At 40.0% G+C, this 23,231-nt stretch overlaps 1 protein-coding gene across 1 annotated transcript in view; it reads right to left on the bottom strand.

The window, feature by feature from the left end:
- The window catches only part of Negr1 (neuronal growth regulator 1), a 779,863-nt gene that overhangs the window by 378,934 nt on the left and 377,698 nt on the right, over positions 1-23,231 (bottom strand). The window lies entirely within an intron of this gene.

Below are 23,231 nucleotides of genomic sequence, written 5' to 3' on the forward strand. Positions count from 1 at the left end.
TAAGAAATAACCTAAAGAAGGGAGGTGATTGGAGAATGGGTGTAGAGAAGGCTTATGGGACATATGGGGCGGGGTGAACTGGGAAGGGGGAAAGTATTTGGAATGTAAACAAAGAATTTAGAAAATAAAAGAATTCTGGACAAAAGGGAAAAAAAGAAAAAAAGAAAGAATACAGAAGATTAAAAAAAGTACACTGATGTAATTTCAACTAATAAAAACTCAACCTTGAATAAAAAAAGAAATAACCTAAATTTCCAAGTAATAAATTTGCATGTCACAAATAATAATAATAATAATCCAGAAGAAACACAACTAGGAGAAAATAGGAGCATACAGAGGCCAAATGCAGTGTAAATTATTGTTAAAATGCAAGTTTGTAGGAAACAGAGGGCTACAGATTCTTGAGAAATAGTAATGAAACTATAAATAAACAATTTCTATAGAATGTACTCTCTCCCTACTACTACTACTACTACTACTACTACTACTACTGCTACTACTACTACTACTACTACTACTACTACTACTGCTACTGCTACTACTACTATTACTACTGAAACATTGCTGTGTTAATAAAGACATCTTAGCTTTGAGTAAAATAAGAACATTTATCTATCAGGAAACTGAGGAATCCCATGAGAAGAACTTAGGTCATAGCAGACAGTTATGAAACATGGGGCTGCAGGCAAGTTCTGTGGGAAATGCAAAGTAACACTGTGAGTTTATGGTAGTGCGTATAGGTGTTTTGTTTTGCACTTAGGGCTCTCTACTCTGCTGTGTTAAGTGTCTTCACATATGACATGCATTTGGTCTGTTAAAGATATTAATTAAATTCTCAGATGAGATAGAATATCAAGTGAAAATATATCATGTAATTGTACAAATAGCTTGGGAAAATGGCTTGAAATTAATCAAACAAAATTTAATCTTGAATTTAAAGGCCAATGTTTTATTAAAAAAATTCAATGAAGGCTGAGGGAAAATTAAAATTGGTTTCAATAACAATATATTTTCAATAGCTAATGTAAAATTGATTTGGTATTCTGTAATAGGGTTGGAGAAAATGCAAATTATTAAAAAACAACTAAAAACTAAAAGGAATTTGAAATCCTTATAATTACTTATTACCTAAAACAAGTCTGGTGACTGCCTAAGCAGGTCTTGAAAGGAGAAATACTACAGAGAGATTTGTATCTTAACAGATACTTAACAGTATCTTAACACTGTGGTTAGATGCCCATCTGATGAATGGAACAGAAAATATCAGAGAAGACTAAAAACGGAACATGGAGTTGGGAGAGAAAAGGAGTGACTTGGCTGTGACAATATTTCACAAATCCATCAGCAAAGCCAAATGAACCTAAAGAAGAGTAATAATTAAAATCATGGGAAAACAAAATAGAAGCAGCGCACTCAGTCTTGGATGGAAGGAAATGATTGTGACGTGGCCCACACGGGCTGCTACTTTCACAGAATACACAGTATTATTAGAAAATAATTCAGAGGATTGGATTTCAACCACAACATTTGAACTTTTTTTAAAAATGGAAACTACATCCGCATTTCTGTAAAACTGATCTATTCTCAAAGAATTTGAGGAGATTCTTCATAATGTATCCTCTGCAACATTCTTAGAGCCCTACATTGTTCTTTGAAGGAGACTCTTAAACTCAAGTTACATAATTAGAGTTTGCAAAATAGGGCCACTATTCTGAGATTCTTACTGGAGATTTCTCCCTACTGGTATTAGAAAAAAACAGCAGCAGAATTTAGCTGCAGGTGATGATGTAAAAAGATACCAAACAAAAATGTAATGAGGCTTTTCCATTTTTAGCAAATGTGATTATGTGTATTATCTCCAGAGTGGATTTCTCTTTTCTGTAAATATAATTCCTGGAAGCGCTTGCTTTAGGGAAGTGTTATAGAAGCATCTGCATTGAGATTCTCTATAATGCCTGATTTAAGACATCCAGGAAACACTGTGTCGACATTCACTGGATTATGCATAGTACATAAAATACCATTAAAACGATACAAGTTTGTTAGGGATTTGCCTCTATAGCATTCAAAGACGTTCAGAATCATCGCATAATTACACAGTGCTAAAACTCAGTGCCTTTACATAGCTCAACTAAAGAATATATTTCCAATAGTTGACTCTGTGCTGAAGACCTTCAGAGGGATAGAAATTCTCTCCTCAGTGACACATGTGTGTCTTTGTTATTTCATATAGGACAACAAAGGCTTTGTCTTTCTTTTCTGTTGTATTGAAAGACAAATGATTGTGTATTCATAGTTTATGATAGCTGAAGAATGTGCACTCGACTAAAGTACACAGAGTGAGCTCTAAAAAGCACCAGGGAATTTAGAAGACTAAGCATAGGCTGGCACCAACAGCAAACCTGCAATAGTTAATTTGCTAGCTCAGCTTAGCTCGGCTTTGGAACTTGCATGTTTTGTAGAATAGTTCAGATGTTTCTAGGAGAGTGTGTTGGATGAATATCACATGGGTAGATTTTTGAATAGCATACATGCTCCCCATGCTGGGCACATGAAAGTCTGACCAGAACAAGAGACTGACACCCTGCTCTAGAGAGAACTTGGTGGATCTCTGAGCTGCTGACAAGTGCAGGAACTCTCCTAAGTCTCCAGTCAGCCAGAAGTCAGTCTCTATAATCACGTGCTCAATCACCAAAAACTCTTTCTGAACATATGCAGGCCCAACTGGTTCTGTTTCTTTATAGACTCTTAACTGTCAGCTCCCATGTAGCCGTGCAGTGGGCTGGGCAGTGGTGGCACATACCTGTAATCCCAGCACTCTGGGAGGCAGAGGCAGGTGGATTTCTGAGTTCAAGGCCAACCTGGTCTACAGAGTGAGTTCCAGGGCAGCCAGCAGCCAGGGCTATACAGAGAAACCCTGTCTCGAAAAAACCAAATCCAAAAAACCAAAAAAAAAAAAAAAAAAAAGCGGAGAAACATCTTAAAAAATGCTCAACTTCATTAGTCATTAGGGAAATGCAAATCAAAACAACCCTAAGATTTCATCTTACACCAGTCAGAATGGCTAAGATTAAAAATTCAGGAGACAGCAGGTGTTGGAGAGGGTGTGGAGAAAGAGGAACACTCCTCCACTGCTGGTGGGGTTGCAAATTGGTACAACCACTCTGGAAATCAGTCTGGCGGTTCCTCCGAAAACTGGGTACCTTACTTCCAGAAGATCCTGCTATACCACTCCTGGGCATATACCCAGAAGACTCCCCACCATGTAATAAGGATACATGTTCTACTATGTTCATAGCAGCCCTATTTGTAATTGCCAGATGCTGGAAAGAACCCAGGTCTCCCTCAACAGAAGAGTGGATGCAAAAAATGTGGTATATCTACACAATGGAGTACTATTCAGCCATTAGAAACAATGAATTTATGAAATTCTTAGGCAAATGGATGGAGCTAGAGAATATCATACTAAGTGAGATAACCCAGACTCAAAAGGTGAATCATGGTATGCACTCACTAATAAGTGGATATTAACCTAGAAAACTGGAATACCCAAAACATAATCCACACATCAAATGAGGTACAAGAAGAAAGGAGGAGTGGCCCCTGGTTCTGGAAAGACTCAGTGAAACAGTATTCAGCAAAACCAGAACGGGGAAGTGGGAAGGGGTGGGTGGGAGGACAGGGGAAGAGAAGGGGGTTTGCGGGACTTTCGGGGAGTGGGGGGGCTAGAAAAGGGGAAATCATTTGAAATGTAAATAAATTATATCGAATAAAAAAAAAGAAATAAAGTTCCAACAGTTAAAAAAAAAAAAAAAGAAATAAAGTTCCAACAGTTAAAAAAAAAAAAAAAAAAAAAAAAAAAAAAAAAAAAAAAAAAAAAAAGCATGTTTAGGACATTCATCTGGTCCATTAGCCAGGGATAATGGACAATATCACCCAATCGCTTTGTTTTTATGACATAAAGGGTAGGCTTTTAAAATTCTCACATGGTTGATTGTTTTGAAGTAGGGACTGGTGTCTCCACTTGTATGAAGAAGCTGAAGAACCTGTAAGGGTTAGACTGGGAATGGATGTTACACTCTGCCTAGTAGTCGACACAGTATCCACGCCCCATCTGAAACATCTGAAGGGACACTGGGGAATCCTCAGTGAGATAAACAAACATGATTACTCATCTGCTTCCATAGTTAATCTTCAGCCTTATCTCATGCTCAGGAATGTCTCCATTGGGTGGGGACATGGTTAGTGATGATAATTGCAACATTCAAGGAATAGCTTTGAAACTTGTAACTCACACTTGGATTTGGTTCATTCATTCAATGAATAGAATTGTAGCAAATCTTATGTTGACTAACAGATATTTCCTCATTTACTATCCTTTTCAACAATTTGTATATGTATTTTTGCAACTGGGGACAAAACACTATAACAGTCAGTTTAAACTCTTGGCTCTAAGGAACCATTCTAGGCATAAGAAATCCCTCAATGCCTGGGGTTCCTCATCTGCAGAATACTAACCAAACACATTTAACAGGACCAACCTGAACATACACACTACACTCAGTATCCCCCACTGTAGGACTATAGTTATTGCTGTTAGACCCTTTTCCAGGTAATGTTCGAGCCTCCACATCACCTAGTTTAGGAATTTTTATCTGTTTCATTTCTTCAATAACTGCAATAGCTCCTAGTTATTGTTCTTATAAGACAAGGAATGAAACTTTAAGACTCTCCCTAAATTGTTTTGAAATAGACACTAGTACTCTCTCATTTGATTGAAGAAGCTGAGACTATGAGAGGCAGTAGAGACAACATTGAATTCAGGAATAAATCAAAATTATTTGAATTTTACTCTGCATCTGATTGCTGGTTTCTGTTGTGTGATTTATTGCAGGCATTTGCTTCTTGAGAAATTCCACAGGAAGTTGCCATTTGTAACGGTTAATATTCATTGTCAAGATGGGAAGATGCACTCTGAATGTGGGCAGCAGCACCCCATGGGCTCTTTGCCCCAGACTAAATCAAAAGGAAAGATGCTGGAATCAAGTTCAGAGGCAGAATTAATCTCTCAGCTGCCTGGGTACAGATGCAGTGTGAGCTGAGTAGGTAGATGCTTCTCCAGCTAAGCCTTCCTCCACACAGGAAATGAATCCTCAAATATGAGCAAAAGCAAACCCTTCCTGCCTTACACTGATTTATTGATTTATTGATTTAGATATTTGCCAAGGCAATGAGAAAACTAAAACATAGCACTGACCACAAACTTTGCCCTTCCTTCCCTCCACACACTTCTCAAGCATCTCCTGCTGTCAGTTTGGGAGCCAGACAGTGACTGGTATGATTCCTTATATGGCAGAAAAGAGCAAAATGGAAGGTTATGGAAGCCAGGCCCCTGCTGATTCTTGTGAAGAGAAATGAGTCCTTTTTTCCTTTGCTCAATTCAAGACGTACAACAGAGCAGTCATGGATAACATTTATCTTTCAATTTCTGCTTCTTCGGAGAAGATGGAGTATTTGTTCTGGTCTTGTGGCCCCTTGAGCTTTAGAACATAACCAAACAGGAAAGCATGTAGGAATGTGTTTAAAAATGGAAAAATATTTAATTATAGGTAATAAAATTCATCCTAATATGTACTGAGATTTTTATTTTTGGTCTACATCAATAAATGTATCTTTCAGTTTTTATGTCACTCTTTGTTGAGTGCATTTTCCTCATAGCATATTTATAACGTTCATGTTAAATAAAAATACTAAAAGTTTTGTTCTATCTCTACCTATTACCCATAGCATGGAACAATTTTATACACCATTAGATACCTTCCACAGTGAAGTAAGTCTGTCATTTGAATTCTAGGGTGTGTCTAACCTTGTGCTCCCTCTTCAGCCACCATTACCCTCTGGTGACTCAGGACACAGTGCTGCAGTATTTACAGACTGATGATTTGTGACCGACAAGATCTGATGTTCTAGAATACAGAATTATGCGGCCAATCTAAACATGGAATGACCCTGTTGTCATTTGTGAGACGCAGGATTATTGCATTTTCTGAAACCCACCCATTTTTTAAAACTTTTCTTAATAATAAAATTCTTTTTTTATTTGATATATTCTTTATTTACATTTCAAGTGATTTTCCCTTCTTTGTTATGTTTTTTAAAAGAGAGAAAACTGCAGCTTTGCCTCGGCTGTCCACCAGGTGTACATATCAAGACTGGTTTAGTGTTGCCCATTAGGAGACTCACTCTGGTGAGAGGACACACCTGCCCTAGATGGCTACTGTAGAGGCTCCAGGCTGAGGGAATGCTGCTGTGGCTGAGGGACATGCAAAGGCCTGTTCTACAGGACGTGAACATGTGTTTTCTAATCTTGGGAGGAAGCAGGCTCTGCTGCAGGACTAGAACACTAGAGTGAAAACCCAAACAAACAAGATAACTACAAAGAAGCAAACAGGAAACTGGAGGCTGGCTAGGGAGAGGGCTAGATATATCAATTTACTACAGGAGAGCAGCAAAGCAGGTGTTGGGACCATTGCCTCCTGAACCCCAAAATGGTGGCAAACAAGGTGATTTTAGCACTATTATACCAAATGACCTACAACCCACGATCGGTTGTGTACCTTCTATGTGTTTTGGGAACAAAATACTCTGAAGTCTCAGTGACACTTAGGCACAGCTAGAGAGACAACAGCCACCAAGGGCAGAAACTCTCAAAAACAGTTTAAGTCCAAAAGAAGCAAGGGGAATCTCATTGGTGAAGTCCATAGCCAACTTGGAAATTTCAGAAACTTCTTTATATACATTTTAGCATTTGACATTTGAAAAGTTTGAAATTGGCCTATTTTCACACCTCATTGTTTGTCTAATTGGAAAGACAACTTGGGAATCTAGCAGGGATGACGGCATTCTGTTAGCCCAATATTCTGCTGGAAGCAGGACCTATATAATTGACAGGAGATGCAGAGTTTAAAGTGGTGGCTGTGGTGCTGTGCGGAGATTGGGAACAACTTCTCACTGCCTTGCTTCAGTTTCTCCCTAAAGTCAGGCCATCTTTTTAATTGAACTGGGGAGGGAGGGAAGAGGCTGTCAGGCTGTCTTCTCTGATGAGTTTCCTCTGTAGTTGTCACTCTTTCTATGGGGATTGGAATGGGGCTAAAGGGACAGGTTCAGTATTTTAAAAAATTACCTGCCATGTACTTTTCCCCCAAATGTCAGGTGGTGGCCTCTATTAGAATTATACCATTCATCAAACTAATGAGAACTATGGACGTAACCAGCTCTCAAAAAGATGTAACACCTCAGTGGGGGAAAGGCAGAGATTGCTAGGGCTTTATGCAGCAGCCGTCCCTTGCGGCCACTTGGGCTTGAGTCAGGACACTGTGTACACACTGGGGTCTCTTGATTTTGTAGCAGTTTAATGTTCTCTAAAGGGCAAGGGCAAGTTACAAAATCAAAGTCAATTTTACTTATGGTTAAAGAGCCACTTTCTTTGCCACAACTGGACATTTTGAAGCTAATCTTAGCAATCAGAGCCTAGTAATCAAAACCTCATGTCTTGGGAAGGCTTTTAGGAAGAGGGGGAATCTGTGAAGGGAGCCAGGAGAGCATCCTGCTGCATTTAACCATCTTCAAAACAGTTCGAATTCTGCCCTAACCTTAAATACAAACTAGCAGGGATGCGAAAATAAGGAACCATGCTCTAAAGTTGATGAGAATCAAGAAGTTCCTTGACAGTCCTTTTGACATCTCCTGGTGGCTTATGAGGGTTGGAAAATGACTATCATATTTTCTATAACATTGCATTACAACATATGCCTGCAGTCACAGTGCCTGGGAAACAGACAAGAACGATGACTTCTGGGGTATCCTGGGGATACATGTGAGTTTTAGGCCAGCCTGAACTATAGAAGGAAAATGTCTCTAAATGAACCAACCAACCAAAAAAACAAACAAAAATTTTAAAACGTGAGTACCAAAGGTTCACTTTTAAGAATACTAGAGAATGGACACTTTATTCAAACAATTTTTAATGGAAATTGTTCTTAGGAAATAATCACACTATTTTAATTGCAGAGTATTCAACCATAGAGGAACATGTACTGTGTTAATTTCCAAATAACATTCAGAGAGGATAGCTTATTTTCTATTCTGGGCTGTGGTAATTAATGACATGATTTCATATATTTGCACAAAATAAATTTCACCTCATAAAATCATATTGTATATGAATAAGAAGTTATAAACAATAATCACATTAGTAAATAATTAAAGAGAGACTTACTGTTATTATAAAATCTGAGCAAGGGAGATCTGGAAGAGCATATAAGAAATGAAACCCTGTGTTATTGAGTTCATCATAGCACAGGGGAAACGAGACCCCTAAGTTTCTTCATTGGTTATCACAAAACTAAGTGCAATGCTGAAAAATAGTGTGTGTGGCATTCATTGTTCCCCATACTCTAGCATAACTACCTAATATCTGACAATTTCACAGCACTTTGAGGAACAGGCATTCTTAACACCTGTTGGTTAGCAAGTGAGAAGTTGATGGCAAAAAGAGATGAAGCTGACTCAATTTTCATGACAAAAAGTCCGGAGACCATATTTGAGCAACACTGTAGCCTCCTTGGGCCCACAGCCTCATTGTAGAAGTTGAAAGTGTGATTCCTTCTTTCTCTCTAGCTTTATTTGGAGGTAGGGCTGTATGAAAGGCATGGCCACCCTAGCTGATACAATTTTTTCTCATAAAGATGATTTCCAATACTCAGAACCAAATAATCTTGTAAACCTTGTCTATCTAACTCAGTAAGGATTCTTAGGAACTTGAACAGATATCTGGTTTGTGTTTTTGAGCTAAAAATGCAAACATACACATAATGACCCAAGCCACAAGGCTGGCTATAGAAGACTGCATTCATGCATCTTTTCCAAGAGTGGCAAGGCAAGTCACGATTTATTTATTTATATTAAATACTTTATTTATTCATTTCAAAAGTGTGTTTGTATGTATCTGGAGTGTGTGTGTGTGTGTGTGTGTGTGTGCATGCACTCATGGAGGCCAGAATAAACTACTCCATGTGGGTGCTGGGAACTGAACTTTGATCCTTTGTACTGGCTGGTTTTGTGTGTCAACTCAACACAAGCTGGAGTTATCACAGAGAAAGGAGCTTCGGTTGAGAAAATGCCTCCAGGAGATCCAGCTGTAAGGTAATTTTCTCAATTAGTGATCAAGAGGGGAGTCTGGTGCTATCCCTGGGCTGGTAGTCTTGGATTCTATAAGAAAGCAAGCTGAGCAAGCCAGTAACATCTCTCATGGCCTCTGCATCAGCTCCTGCTTCCTGACCTGCTTGAGTTCCAGTCCTGACATTCTTTGGTGATAAACGGCAATGTGGAAGTGTAAGCTGAATAAATACTTTCCTCTCCAACTTACTTTTTGGTCCAGATGTTTGTGCAGGAATAGAAACCCTAAGACAATTTGGTAACACCATAGTGGTATGACCATGTTTTGGGTAGGATGATGGAACTCCAAGCTAGAAGAGCTATTGTGATGTTGAGAGATCTGTGGGATGTTCTGTAGGAACTTGGAAAATAATGTTGAGAACAGTGCAGAAGATGGAGGCCTAACTTGTGAAATTTCAAAGGGAAGATTAAAGACTTATCAGGGCTGTGGCTATTTTGATTGTGAAGATTCTGTAGTTTTGGTTAGCTGGGGCTGAAGAATCAGCTGTGATTAACAAGATACCAGAACTACTACAGCAATACTTTTGCATTACTGGGACTATTGATGCTGGTTAACTTGGGCTAAGATTTTAGTGGTGATTAAGAAGAGTCTAGCATCATTGAGGTGAAATCTTCTGGGAAGTGTTTTCTGAGACCACAAAGAAGCTGTGTTCCAGATATAGCCAAGGTGGTACCTTGTGCTGCAGCAGGATTTGGTACTGTGTAAGAGTCACTCAGGTGGTACTGGTTTTGAAGGTATGAAAGGGTAATGAAGAGCAGCTCAGCACTCATCCTTGTGTGCGATGGAAGGTCATTGGTGAGGGTGCAGCCTCAGTTACAATTGATGGCTTAGGATCAAAGGAGTCATGCAAAGGAGTTGAGATGTGGCACAATGAAGAGAACCTATGAGAGGCTATTGGTGAAGCCTAGTTACAGTGTTTTGGAGACGCCAGTACTGTGAGATGGCCACCAAGAACAGAAGCAGCAGTGGAGTACAAACAACTGGACCCTAGAAGACAAGGTGTGTGCTATAAAGGGCAGAGCTGGAGAAGTGATCCAAGCCCTTGGAGGAGTCCAGAAGATTATGAGTGAATCCCAGACATTGGAAGGTTGGAGTTTGATTTTGCTTACTGTGCCTTGATTATTTTTCCCTCCTGAAGGAAGAAAGTATTTTAGTGGAGCCCACAGTTAAGAGACTTTGAATTGTAAAAAGACTTCAAATTTTAAAAGAGATTGGATATTTTAAAGAAATTGAAATTTTAATATGTAAGAATTTTCAAAGACTGTGGGACTTATTTAGATCTTGAGGATGAAAAAGAAAGTAAGGTTGAGGCTTAATAGTGATGTGTTTGTCAAGTTGACAAGGGGTCAATTGTATTGGCTGGTTTTGTGTGTCAACTTGACATAGGATGGAGTTACCACAGAGAAAGGAGCCTCAGTTGAGGAAATGCCTCTATGAGACCCAGCTGTAAGCCTTTTTTTTTTTTCAATTAGTGATCGAGGGACCCTAAGGGCTTTTTCCAGTTCCATACCCTCCTTACAGGGGAATTAGGTTAGGCCTAGTCAAGGTTAGGCCAAGTTCCATTCTCCACCCACAGGATCATTCTTGAGTAAAAAATAAATTCTCAGAATATACTGACTGATAGTTACCTGACCATCTGTAAAGTCCCAGGTAGAGTTCAAATGTGTGTCATGCTTGATAGCCAATAGATTTAAAGGTCAATATGCTTAGCCAATAAGTTTGAACTGGAACTTTGCTGATGTAACCTGTGGCCCTAAAAAGTATAAAAACTGCTTATAATATCCATTCAAGGTCACCTTCCTATACCTCGCTTGAGGGACTAATTGAAAGTTGACGTTGACACCAGAAAATAAACTTCTTGCTTTTGCATCGATCTGCATCTCAGTGTCTCACTTGAGGTAAGTACCACTGACCAAGGGTCAGGGTCTTACAAGAACAAGGTGGGAGGGCCTATTGTGGGTGGTGCCATCCATGGGCTGGTAGTCTTGGGTTATATAAGAAAGCAAGCTCAGCAAAGCAGGGGAAGCAAGTCAGTAAGTAAAGATCCCTCCATGGCTTCTGTATCAGCTCCTGCTTCCTGACCTGTTTGAGTTCCAGTCCTAACTTCCTTTGGTGATGAACAGCAGTGTGGAAGTGTAAGCTGAATAAACCCTTTCCTCCCCAACTTGCTTCTTGGTCATGATGTTTATGTAGCAATAAAAACCCTGACTAAGACAAGCAACAAAAGTTCTTTCCTATTCATCTGTCTCTGCAGTCCTTACTTTCTATTTCTTTTGTGCTTCTCTCATCACTGTATCACACACCCCTGAAGAACCTTAGATATTCACGCAGACTAGGTAGCTGCCTATGTTTTTTTAGTACCATACTCCATCACAATCTCTTTGGCCAGTTATAACAAAACACATGAAATGCTTTGCAAATAACAAATCTCTCACAGTTCTGAAATCCAAAAAGTGCAAGATCAAGGTAATGCCAGGTTTGGCGTCTGAAGAGGCTGTTCCTTGTGCTCCTATCTGATGTACCCTAACACAGTTCACCGGCGCAGGGATGGACCACTTGGCCCCTTAGGGAGCTGCAATTCCATTCCTGTGGGCAGAGCCCTGAGCCCTTAAATCTCCTTTTAGAAATCAGGCATACAGTTGAGGTTTCCAAAAATGAGGTTTTGGGAAATGCTCACAAGTCTATGCATACCCTGAGGCACATCTCATCCTCCATGCTCCTTTCACCCCTTACTCCTCTCTCAGTGAACTCCACTTCATTGTTTCCACATCCCTCCTCCTCCTCCTGACGTTTAGCGCCAACAAATCCCCTGACACTTAGGGCAGGACATATGTTTTATCTACAGAATAAAGTCAAGAACAGACAACTCCCACAGGGAACAATACTATGACCTTATTATGTCTCTTTAAATTGTTTCACAGAATTTCGTGTTCTCCCTGGGGAAACAAACAATGTTTAACCCCTCCCGATATGGCCCCAACTACAAAGCAATGAGAGATGTCACCGGAGTCTACCTTGACCTTAGTTCCAGAGCATGGGCAAGGGTTTATGGGCAGGAAAATGAGTGAGCCCAAGCATCTCTACTGGAAGACCAGCACACAGCATGAATGTTGTTTTCCAGCTACATAGATGGAGCCTCCTCCCATATCCTTTCGCAGCATATACACTTGAACCTTTCTCTGAGACACGGAATGATTAGGAAGGATTGGCATGCAAATAACTGGTAAGAGAAGTTATATTCTAAGTGGTGAGGATCCAATGGAGGAGACAAAGACATCAGTTCACATGTCCATGATGGACTCTCATAACTGGGTATAGCTGATCTCATGATTAAGGCCAGCAGTATGGCTATAAGACAGCACTGAGGAACACATGATACATCTCAGTGGACAAAAATTTGTGTATATCCATTCTGTAGAACAAGACATTCTGACATCAGCAAACCCAGAAGAAGAGCTGAGTCAATCTATTCCTCATCAGCTGCAATGCATGTGGACCATTTATTTGTGTCTGATGAGAACACTGGCAATATACTGCCTTAGCAGAGAACTTCTTAATTGTACAAAACAAACTCCCACTCTCCCCAGCTGGAGCACTCTGTACACAGAAGCTCTTAGGGAGCTCACAGACAGATGCTTATATGTAACTTATTTACCTCATTCATGCCAGAGCAGAACCAAATAACATACATTTATTTTTAACTCTTATGTGCTTGCTTTTATAATGATTTATCTTCTCTTCTCTTCCTCCCTCCCTCCCTTCCGCCCTTCCTCTCTCTCTCAGCAAAGTAGGAAAACTTTGGCATATGGCCATACATTTGGAGATTTTGGCAGTTTGACTTGAGGGCACCTAGAGAGTATAATCTTGTTAGTATCTGGAGTAAAGTTCATGACAATAATTAGGGGAATTTTACTGTGTAAAGTGTACTTCAAAATGAGCCCCATGCTGAAGACCTCAGGCTGAGACTTCAAAAATGCTTAGGATATAGTTTATAATAACTTTTGAGTCCAGGTTTGGGGAGGTGTTCCTGGCCCAAGGAACAACCAGAGCCTCAGTTTATCCCTGAGGGCTCGAGATGAGCCTGATATCTGGGGTCTCTGCAAGTGCAGATCTTTCCTCCTGAGGAGAAGGAGCCTTTCTAACAGATAGGCTGACCATCTGCACGGCAGCAAGGGAGACTTTGGCAGGAAACTACAAAGCACAGCAAGGCATCCTGGTTTGAACAAAATGTTTTTATGCAATGTGTTACCATGGGGATTGTTTTGCATTTGACATTTCCTCCCACACTCATCATCCTGGGTTTAATTCCTGACCAAATGAAGTTTATTTATTTATTTTCCTTCTTAATATTTTAGAAATACATTTCTAAATTTCTAAATCTAGTTTCTAAATGACTTAATGAACAGTGTTGATGGATTGTAATAAATCTTCCAGTTACCATCAGTAAGAGAGGGCTGAAGATGCAGATACTTTCTTTAAAACGAATTTTATTTTAATTAATATTTTACTACATTTAGAGTTAGTTAGTACACAGCCTATATCAGAAGACAGATAATGTTTTAAGTCATATATTTTGTTAGTTTTACTCAATACCATTTTATCAGGATCTGTGCACAAGAATCTGTGAGCCACGAAACTGTGGGGTCAAAAATTATAGAGGATCAAGGGAAGGAAAAATGTTGAAACAGATACTGGAGGTTGCTTTTACACTGTGTTGAGATCTAAGCATCAGCCAAGAGTCCAGGACATAAACCTGAGTTCAACCTCATTCCACATTCAGCTACATATAGACCATAAACATCTATGTATTTTGTATGTTTTAAGTGACTTGGAAAAATTAGAAAATTAAAAAAAAATCTTAAAAGTGTTTTTGCAGCAAAACTATATAATTCAATACAACAGCAATAAGCTTGAACTAGCCTTCCTTAGAGGGGCGCAGTTATTCCCTACTGCTTACATTTACCTGATTTGCTCATTTTGATGCCAATCTGGCATAACTGGGTTCTCTACAATGGTTACTGCATGATCGTTCAGCACGAAGGGCACAGGTATTTTCAGGAGTGTTACTCCTGCACAGGGTGATTAGATCACAGATGGACTGGAGTGCGCAGGTAAGGAAGGCCAGAGAAAGTGGTGGTGTGAAAGCTGTTGCTCAAGTCTTGACAGTCTAAATGATAAAGTTCCCATAGGAGGGACGCTGTGAAGATGAGGACTCCGTAATAGCACAAAGCAGAGATCTGACATGGCTGCCTTACAATTTCATACATGTATTTGCTGCTTTCTAATTACGCTCCCCTGACTCCCATCCGTCCTCCCTAAGGAGCCATTTCCCATACTCATGTCTTCTTGCTTTGCTCAGTGACCACTGAGTTTAGTAGCATGAAGGTGGGGTTACACCACACCCACAGTCTGTCTCCTTTTCATCTTTCATGTGGATGTAAGAGCTCCATTACATCCTCTCAGGGAAAGAATGAGCTGGGGTTTCCCTTTGGGGCACAGTTTTACATATCAACTTGAGGAAATTTCCAGTAATCACAAGGAGTCATGGTAAAGCTATGCTGACCTCTCTGAGATATTTGTCAGTACTAATCAATAATAATAAAGTGTGACTCTCCAGGAGCCAGATGAAAATGTGTCTGTTCATGTAATTGCAGAGTTTTGGAAGCACGTTGTCCTTCGTAGATGCTTATCAGGGTAAATTTGAGGAATATGCATAAACTATGTGCTGCATTTTCAAAGATCCTATTCAGAATGATTTGCAGCTTCCAAATCCAGAGCTTAAAGAGTTCTCTGATATAGGCCCATTATCTTGCTAGTTATTTCATCTGAACTAAGACTGGGGAATACAGTGGCTTTGCTGAGTGGTAACTTTGAGAATCACAAACTTTGTGTAGAACACATCTAGACATAGTGATGTTGAGATTTCATGTTCACTGTAATGGGGTGTAACACGCCACTTAATTCACATGGAGTGGCTTAAACCAAAGAATAGTCATATGCTCTAGAGAAGACGGATGGCTAACTGCACACACTCTCTTGATTCTCTTTAGTTCATTCTTTGTGTATCTGAATGTGTAGGCTTTTGTGCAAAAACAGCCAGATACATAAAGGGCTTGTGACTTTGAAGAAGAAAACAAGTAGTTTTGTTAAAGGAAATTTCTTTACAAAAACTACCAAAGGCTCCTTTCATTTCTGGAGATGAATCCTTGATAAGTCAGGTCCCTCTGGAATGCTAGCATTGCAGTGTTCTGCGTGAATGCACATGTGTGGAGATGGCTAAGCAGGAGCTGAACTGATGGGCCAATCCCTCAGCAACTGTGTCAGATCTGGAGCTGTTGGGAGGAGGTGAGGAGCTGATAATCCTAGTGATTATCAGATCCACTTTCTCAGGAAGCTGATCTAGCCTTGGACTTTTGCAGTTAAATGTTCTGTTTATTCTGCTTTGGACCATCTTTGTTGATGTGGAAAACTCCTACCCATCCATTAAAGTAAGTCATAGGTCCTGCTTCTCTTATGAAAATTTCCTTAACTATTTGAATAACATGTGTGGACAGTTTCACTATGCCCTTATTTCTACATTTAGTGTGTGAACTTCTTGACTATTAATCATCTCCCTTGTGGGTTCTACAATTACTGTTAACTGGGAGTTTCCAAATATTATATTAATCTTTATATTATCAAAATGGGTAATAAATAGTGCCTAAGGTAAACTCATCTGGAGTCATTTATTAAATCAAATAAAAACATATATGGTACACAAGCTCTATATTTCCACATATCATTTGATATTTAGGAGAGATTACATGAAATAACATATATAATTTAATTAGGAAATTTTGAGAATTAAATTTTTCTGAATTGGGTCCTTTATATTCCAGGCTAACTCAGAACTCATGATGCAGCCCAGGATAGCCTTTCTTCTAGGAGAATCCTCCTGTAGCAGCCTTCTGAGTGTTTATTTTACAGGCATAAACTATTAGGCTCTGGTGGGAATTATATTATTAAATATTCATAGAGGAGTTGCCATAGACTGTGTTTACTAGCACTAAGCTCCAACAATTGTTTCAGAGCATTATAGGACCCCTTTATGAATTTTGGAATTCACAGTGTTCTGGAGCTTGGACTCAAGACTGTGTAAACTTACCTTTAAATTCTCCCAACTGAATGCAAACTTCAACACACACACAACTTCTAGAAGTGGCTTTCCTTGCATTTAATTTCCTATAAAAAATGTGACTTGGGTATATATTTCCCTCTGTGCAATTTGTCAGGTCAGATGGCAATCCGTTTCATTTTCTCTCAGTATACTCAAATCCCTGACTTGCCAAGTTCCTCCTAGGGAGGTGTGAGCATCAGAAAGCAGACCAAGTTACTCAATCAATGCACAATGGCTGAGAAACAACATTTGGGTAATCTCTGGCTTTCCCTGGCAGCCCTTGATGGAACTTCATTTTTCATCCATGGGTGAAACTACTTGGAAGACTCTCAATAATATTTTTGGTTTTGTTCTTTTTTAAAAATGAAATAAATGAATCTGGGGACTCCTTTGGTCCTAAAAGAAAAGCGGTTGATTTATGAAGCAGAAACAGCCAACTCCACTCCGGAGGAAGCTGCCACAGTCATTTAACCTCCAAAGGAAAAAATAAAAAGCCCCTTTTAAGATATGTGTATTGACATTTGAAAAATGCTGAAAAATTAATTGAAAAGATGCTTAATGCTGGGGACCTGAATGTGTTAAGAACAATAAGGTTGTGATTTTGATTATACCAATCATCTTTATGGTACAGTACCCACAGCTCTGAATTATTCATTCTTAACAGTCTTGAGATTAATAATACTCTCTTAAATTAGCATTATACTTTTCTGTTAAGGTCCTCTGAGTGTTTTAGAGGACATAGGTAAAACTTATGCCACCATGGGGGGAAAATACTGCTTTAAAGATAAGGGAGAATTGTCTGAAGTTACAAGATGGAATTCCAGGAGCCTCCTGAAGGAATGAGTCATGGTCCTGCCCCTCACTGTGTAATAGGAGCCCTAACTGAGTACCCAGATTTCACAGCACCAGTTTCTGAGCCTCAGAGGTGCTTCATAGCTTCTTATCCGGACCATACCTGCAGCCCAGGACAGCTTCTCCTATCCAATTCCATAAGCCTCTCGGCCTGCAACTAAGCTGGGGCAGAACAAAGGCTTATGTTTATGAAGTATCAGTATTTAGAGTACTGAGCCCCAGATCTGTGAGAAGTGGTGTCTTTATCCAAGAAATGCTTCATCTACTGGGGGAGTCTCTCTCCTCAGGGAACATGTAAACTCATAAGAAGATGACATCATACGATTTCTTAGGACAAGGTCACAGCAGACCTCATCATGACTGGAGATAATGTGCTATATCAGCTATAATTTATCCCTTGGTCTCATTATTTTATTTGCTTATTGTTAATTTAACAAACATTTCTTTATACTGTTCCAGACAGTGATCAACAAAATTTAACTCCCTGTTTAAAGAAACTTATAGTGAATATCCCTCAAATTTTAGAAACAGCCTAGTAGCTGCTGGCTTCCATAGGTGAACAACACAGAGGAGGAAGAGAAGCACCTATTACAGATATCACCCCACTCTGGTCAGGTCATTTGCTCCTTTGTGCATTTGATGATTTTTTCACTGTTATGCTAATTGTAGAAAAATATAAATCTATATGATACTGCTTCAGTTTTATCTAGGAAAAATAAGGGGCTTGAGGGAGAGTTTCAAAATGTAAAAATGTATTTTAACATTAATATCTCTAGGATCCCTGTCTTGCATAGTAGGCATTTTGGGAGAAGCAAGCTGATGTGACTTTTTTTTCTTCTTGGCATGGCTTTACATGGTGTGATTGAAGAAGCTAGGTCTTTGAAGTCAGAAAGCCAGAATTCCAAGGCTCAGAGAATATCTTGGGATAGAAGAAGGAAGAATGCAGGAGCGGGAGGATGGGCAGCGGTGCTGTGAGATGCTGTTTTCTGGACATGAGATGGTTACTGAACTCATAGCAGCTCAGTGATCATTTGCCACCCATACACGATCAAGACAGTGGAGAGGATCATGAAGGATGGAGGGGGTGTTGGGGGCCCCTGTGGGAATGGGAGGAAGAGTTGAGGCTCATGTGATCAAGATATATTCCTTACATGTTTGGAATTATCAAAGAATCAATAAAAATAGTCTTTAAAAGGAACAAGTTGGAATCCTTCTTGTCCCACCACCCCAGACACAGCATCAAAAGCATTTTCCCAAGTTGTAAAGTGGGCAGAGTCCATACAATATCCAAGGACAACTAGTGATAGAATGGCAGAGGGTCAGAGGGATTGCTAACCCATAGCTTCTGCGTAGTTCCAAAACTACAGTACTGAATATTACCACAACGGACTTCACTGACACAAAAGGGAAAATAGTACTGAAAACGATCTGACAATGGGGTTTTTAAGAATTGGGTTATAAGAATCAGATATCCCTAAAGTCCCTGACATATCAATTCCTCATGCAAAAAATATCCTGATCCACAGATTTAGATTCATCAGATAATTTAATGAAAAGCTATATCATTTATAGAGCTGTATAGGGATACATGGGATGACTGTTTATCTGTTTATCTTTTGATAATGACATACCATCTCTGTGAAGTTTAGTTTTCAGATATATATTCTCAGTGTGTCTCAAATATTTATAAAGCTCTCCACCACCCTATAATTTCTAGAGAAACTAATTGATGGGTTTCTAGGCTTTATGGGTGAAGCCTTCTTCCCTCTTCCTTGGAAAACAGGCAAGTTTTTACCAGAATCTTTCTCCTGAGATGTACTCTAAAGCACCAAGTTTGACAGTTTTGTTTTTATTTTTATTTTTTGTTTTCCACAGCTCTCTACCACCAAGTGTTGTTGCTGGTTTCCACATTCTTGTGGCTGGTTTTCCTCTTTTTAAGCATTTCCCCAGTGTCTAACTGAAGAAACCCTCACAATGGCCATGTGGCAGTACAAACACAACTAATGGCTGGTGAATCTCTCAAGACTCACAGTCTGAGATCTCCTTCAATTTCTCAAGATAGAAGACAATATTCTCCCTTTTCTGTTTATTTTAAAAGTTTTTTTTTTCGTGAAATTCAGACCCTGCTGCTCAAACTGAGGTTTCCAGTCATCTTTGCTGATAAACATCAAAAGCTACATATCGGCTATACAAGATGGTCAGGCTGCCTACAAGTGCAAGTGTTTGTAGCCCATCTGTGAACCGATCACGTGAAACCCAGAGGTTGTAGCTTTGAAAGGAAAATTATTATAGTGAAACCCTGCTAACTAGTTGCAGTGATGGAGATGTTTACTTCAAGTTGCTGAAGTTCTCAGTGATAACTGAAGAAAAGGAAATAACCTAACCCCCCCCACACACACACACAGCCTGCCCCATCCCCAGGCTGCTCAAGTCCCACAATGTTCAAGTCCCATGCTCCATAAGGAAAATAAATGAACAATTAAAGCATTTCAAAACCCTGATTAGAAACACCTGATGGCTAGTCCACAGCCACTTGTGTATACACAGATGCAAATATAGAGAAGAAAATTTGATACTAGGTATACTGCATTAACATAAAAATTATAATATTCAAAATATCATGATTCAGATAGCCCAAATGAATAAAAGTAGCACTGAGTTATTTCTGCTATTTGTCTTTCTGTAAGTGTTCACTAAAAATGTATCCAGATGTCGCATTACTCATTACCTGGGCTTCCATTCTCCAGCCAGCATGATGCAGACCCTGGATCCCTTGGACTTTTACTACAAAGTCTCACACTGCTTCAGGCCTCTTGCCTCCTTCTGCACTTCTGATTATTACACATAATCCATGTGTCAGCTGGACATCTCTCTCCCTTCAGTGGCTGTACAGCACCATGGCAACATGAAACCAAGGAACCATAATGGACCACAAGTCGCTGCTGTGAAGATTGGACCCCCCTCTACCCCATCCTTGTTCCTTTACTTTCTTCCCTTCTCTGTCCCTGGGACACTAGACTTTCTTCTGGATATATAATACTCTGAGAACCCCCCCCCCCCGCCTTTCTCAGAGCTATGAACCTGCAGTTACATGAGTATTCTTCCCTAAATGCTATCTTGACTCCTTCATGGTTTACAAAGTCCTACATGCTCAGTGGCTTGTCCAGAGAACCCCATCTCTATCATTGCACTCCTCATGCATTTCCTTCACACTGTATCCTGTCGACACATGCAGAGGCCAGCAGACTTCACAGATGCAGCCCTGTGTTTTCTGTTCATTATGGTCTAATGAAACTTCACTTACCAAAGCTTGGAGTACACAAATTTGGTTCATGATTTAATTGCTGAGCTTAGATTTAACATAAATAACTAGTTGCCTATTATATTGCTAATCACATTTTTAATGCAAATTTCATAATAAGGGTTTGATTCTCTACAACAGCCTGTAAATCATAGCTGCTATTCAATGATGTGTGTGCGGGCGCGCCTGCCTGTATGTGTGTATATGTGTGTCACACTCACACACATACACACACATACACACACCTATACACACGTGCACATACATATGCATACATACACACAAACACACACGACACTTTTCATTTGTACATCTAAATATCAACACAACAGACACATGCCTAATGAGGATATTAGATAGAACTCATCCCCACAACCTTCACTGACTTCCCCTGGATCATAGCCAAGGGCCATCTGCCATGCTCACAATGATTAACAAAGGAAGACAAGGTGCCAACAGTCTGTTTCCAGATCCTGCCTATTGTGTGACCATGATTGAGGGTGTTTTTCCCAGTTCAGTTTAGCCGCTACACTTCGTAGCCCTGTTGTCCTTATAGGTAAGACAAAAACAATCCAAGATCTTTAGAAAATGCACTTACTTGTAGAGCCTGTGAGAGATTCATTTCTCAAAGTAACAATCCCTTAATGAGGCCATAGAGCATGCCTGCTCCATGAAAGCTTCATGCCAGCCTCATGCCTGCTTCGTGTTTGTTTTTCTGCTACTTTCTGTAAGCCGTTACTAGTGAATATGTGACTTGTAAGCTAGGAAGAATAATTGCACAACAAAACCGTGTATTTTGTATTTTATTTTAAATTGCTGACATGTTAACTGTTCTGGAGTACAGATTGATTTTTTTTGACTTGCTAATACAAAGAGGAATGTTTAAGTTGAGTCCCCCTTACTGCTAGTTTCTCCTTATGGTATGTTTCCCTCATTTTCTCTTCTTCTGTGTATTTATGGCCAGAGGGTTTGCCTGCGAGTATGGGGTGAGGGCTAGAAGTTGACACTGGGCGTCTTCTCAGATTGTTCTGCTCCTTAGAGGGGATGCTGAAGCAGAGCCTCTGGGTCATGGATTCTGTAGTCTAATTCACTCTGGGGGGGGGGGCTCATCTCAGCCTTCTGAGTGCATTCCAGGCACTGGCTGACATACCCACCCAGGGTTCATGCAGGAGCTGGGACCTATCTATGGATCCATCATCCCAACCCCCAGGAGGCACAGTTAATAAAGCCCAGAGATCCCATAGCCCAGGTCATGATGCCCATAACTAGTGCTGAGTCTGTTGCTTAACTCTTGTTTTACTTCAGAAAATTATACTGAAGGTACTGTGTACCCATCACAAAGACTAAATGAGTTTAGTGGTTAATAAAAGGAGTGTTTGAATAATAATTATACTAGAGTTTATATTCCACTAAATATAGTGACCATGAGGCAGCATACTGAGACCAACTATAAAGTTTTGGTTTTGGGGATGTGTGAAATTGAAAAGAGCAGTGTGGTCCTTAAGACAGATTGTGCAGAATCACAGCAAGAAAGCATGTTAGGGGTGAAAAATCTACAGGGACTTTAATTAAATCTGCCTTCTATGTACAGATGGAAAACAAAAACCCTTCCCTCAAAAGGATAAACAGTCTTCCCAGGGGCAAAGCACTCTGGGGACAGAATACTGAACATATGGATAGGGAAAAAATTGGAGATCACTGTATAAAAAAACATGTGCAGGACCCAGTAAAGCACTGGAGGGAGTCAAAGTGAGGAGAAGCCATTGAGGGGATCATTGTTTGCTCAGTAGTAAAAGCTAAGAAGTCCCTCTCTCTATGGGTTACTTGTGATCTGGATTTGGAAGATGGTGACTATCTGTGAGTTGTATTGTAGGGACCTCTGTACTCAAACCAGCTGGGAATCTTGTTTCAGATTCTCTCTCTCTTTCTCTCTCTCTCTCTCTCTCTCTCTCTCTCTCTCTCTCTCTCTCTCTCTCTCTCTCTCTCCCTCCCTCCCTCCCTCCCTCCCTCCCTCTCTCTCTCTCTCTCTCTCTCCCTCTCTCTCTCTCCCTCTCTCCCTCTCTCTCTCTCTCTCTCTCTCTCTCTCTCTCTCTCTCTCTCTCTCTCTCACACACACACACACACACACATACACACACACACACACACATGGGACTCTGACTTTTAGTAGCAACACAGAGTATTTGTAGAACCTGAACGTGCTTCTTAATTTCTCAGCGACTCAGTTCCTCCTTCCATGAAATGAGGACAGTAGTAGTAACTTGCTCCTGGGTTGCCATGATGATAAAACCACATATTAAGAAGACTGGCTTATATAAAATTGATACTTTGTGCAGATTAGAACCAAAAGAGGAAAGCAGCATCTTAGCTCAGTTCTGAGTGGTTAAGTGCATTTTCCTTTACAGCAGTGTAGTCCAGTCCCTTTCAAGGGAGGTATTAGAACATAGTCTGGTGCTGAAGGACCTTCTGAAGTTGAAGTCCAACCCCCAGGTCCCGCCCCAGCTGCTCACAGAAGCTTCTCTTCCCTGCTGCATCTTCATCATCAATGAGAACCGGGAGAACTGACCTGTGCACTGCTCCAGTCTTAGCTTCAGTAGCATGATACAATAAACAATGTGGAAGGAATAACTCATGCTGAGAAAGATGGCTAATCTTTTAAAGTCATAATTTGCAAGCCTAACATT

Source organism: Apodemus sylvaticus, chromosome 4, assembly GCF_947179515.1.
Source record: "Apodemus sylvaticus chromosome 4, mApoSyl1.1, whole genome shotgun sequence".
NCBI classification, from domain to species: domain Eukaryota; kingdom Metazoa; phylum Chordata; class Mammalia; order Rodentia; family Muridae; genus Apodemus; species Apodemus sylvaticus.